Genomic DNA, 2,561 nt, shown 5'->3' on the forward strand with positions numbered 1-2,561 from the left:
CCTTACGCACGACTATAAATCGGGCTTAATTTCGGTAAAAACGTGTTTTCTATATCAAGAAAGTGACGAGATGAAAAACACTATTTTCTGTGACAAACTTTCAAAAAGCATGTTTAGGTTATAATAACATTACAAATTCAATTTTGATTTTCACATTTTTCAAATTTTTTCTGCAAAATGCAATAAATCCATGACAAGTTTTTTTTAAATGCTATAAATCTATTGAATCAATAGCCTATATAAATGTGCATTCATCTTTGCCATGTTATATTCATTTAGTTGACTAGTGGTATACACTGATTAAAAAAAATAAACATTGGCATTAAAGGCGGAGTGCACAATGTTTGAAAGCCAACGTTGATGTTTGAAATCACCTAAACAAACACGCCCCTACCCCAATAGAATCTGGACCTTCTTTTAAAAGACCCGCCCCACACATACGCAACCCGGCAAGGATGTCGGTTAGTACACACGCCCCTTACTGCTGATTGGCTATAAGTGTGTTTTGGTAGTCGGCCCGTCTCCTTTTCCGAAGCGTTTTTCAAACATTGTGCACTCCCCCTTTAATCAAAACACTTACTTTGTCATATTAAGAACACTGTCATTGATACGGTCATCCTTGGGACGTCGTCGCGGAACTTTTTTGACAGCGATCAGCTGTAAAATGTTTTGGTTCTGCTCGATTTTCATTGAAATAGAACGTTTTTCATAAGATCCACTGGGGTCAATGTGTTAGCATGACAGAAGTCGTGTGAGAACAAGCAACAGCCGGCATTTTTCCTTCGCCGAGTGGCTTATGTTTCTTCCCCGCCACAGGCTTATCAATGCCATCAAAAAGTATTATTTTGTTTTTGTTTGTTTGTTGATCACAAAGTACAAAGTAGAAGAGAAAAACTAGGAATCTGTGTATTCAACGCACCGCCATTACAATGGTGCCCTGTGATTGGTTGAGCGGGTTTATTGCATTCTGCAGAGAAGGAGGACTGCCGTTTATCACATTTTGAGAAAAAAGGGAGAAAAGATAGAATAACAGAATAACACGATGGATATTTCAGATTTTGCCAAAATTAAGAATTTACTTTTTAATACTGACCTGATACAATACTGTTTTTGGTGGTAACTTTTTTTTTAATGTCGCTTATCGCGTTTTGGAACTAAACTCTTAAAATAAACATTTATCTTATGGATCTTTTTCCAAAAAAACAAACGTTAAACATTTCTGCGATTTTTTGAAAAATCCCTGCATATTTGTGCATTAACCAAAAAGGAAACTAGAAAGTGTTACCATAACAGTAAAAGCATAATACTCTTTCATCAAAGGGTTATATTACCGTCAGTATGTTATTTTATTGTGGGCAGATTTTACGACAATTGAGAATGACACTATAAAACTTTATATCCAGCTTTATACAAACACACAGCAACACAGCGGTATGAAATTCTCAGTGAGCTAATTATAAATGAAGAGTTTCTTTGCTAAACCAGATAACTCCGTTTTTAAAAATTTTGTCAAAACATGTTTATTATTATTTAATAAACATGTTATCATGTTATTATTTTGTTTTACGGCTACTTAGCTTTATTTTTTAAGTTATGAAGGTTTAAATCAAAACAAACCAACTGCAGTTGAATTGATATTAATTGAAATGCACAACCAAACAACTTCAGAAAAATTCTCGTTTTGCAACGAAACTCACATAAGTGGCTTGTAACTTTGTTTCTCTATTCGATGTGAATACTATTGTCACTTTTTTTCAAATGAAAAACAAAAATAAAAATGCAAATTAACTTGTAAAGTATATTTTGCGTAACCATATTCTTGTCCAACTTCTTTTAAAGTCGAAAGGCTTTACAAACACAACTCACGTGTGTGAACACAGTCGCACCTCGTAAAGCGTTTCTGACATTTAACTTTGTAACCGTATATAAATTCTGTAAAAAGACTTTTGAACAACTAACAGACGACGAGATGATCTTTCAGGCAGCTGACCGGTTACGAAGCATTCGCCCCCCTGACGGTACGGGACTCGTGTACAGACCCATTAAATCCAGCATCTGTTCTCCCAGCAGGCTGCTGGTCACAAAACTGACAAGTTTAATGACCAAACACTGTGCAGAGAGACAGATTCAAGGGCACATGGTTACAGGTTCGACCAGGCACCTGTCGAACTACAAATTAACTTGTGTTGGGATCGACTGCAAGGCAGAGACAGATTTATGCGCTTGAGGAGAGGTTTCATCTGTTGACTATGTTGAGGGGCTGATGTAGAGATATAGAGATTCTGGTAAAGAGACATGTGAGATTCCTGAATCAGATTTGTGATCCAGATCTGATAAAGATTGTGTGAGATGAGGGTCTTATATCCCAGAACATTTTATTAGACGTGACTTACCTTTGACCTTGACTCTATAAAAGACTATTTTCAAAGCCTAATCAGACAAATGACTGAGAATAATAAAAGCAAAGATTTATTTTATATTGTCATATTCTCAAATCTGATGTTCCTCAAGTTAATACTCTTGTGCGCCCTCTAGTGGCAGGTAAATGAAGTCAGCATTGA

The sequence above is a fragment of the Misgurnus anguillicaudatus genome, chromosome 23, assembly GCF_027580225.2.
Source record: "Misgurnus anguillicaudatus chromosome 23, ASM2758022v2, whole genome shotgun sequence".
NCBI classification, from domain to species: Eukaryota; Metazoa; Chordata; class Actinopteri; order Cypriniformes; family Cobitidae; genus Misgurnus; species Misgurnus anguillicaudatus.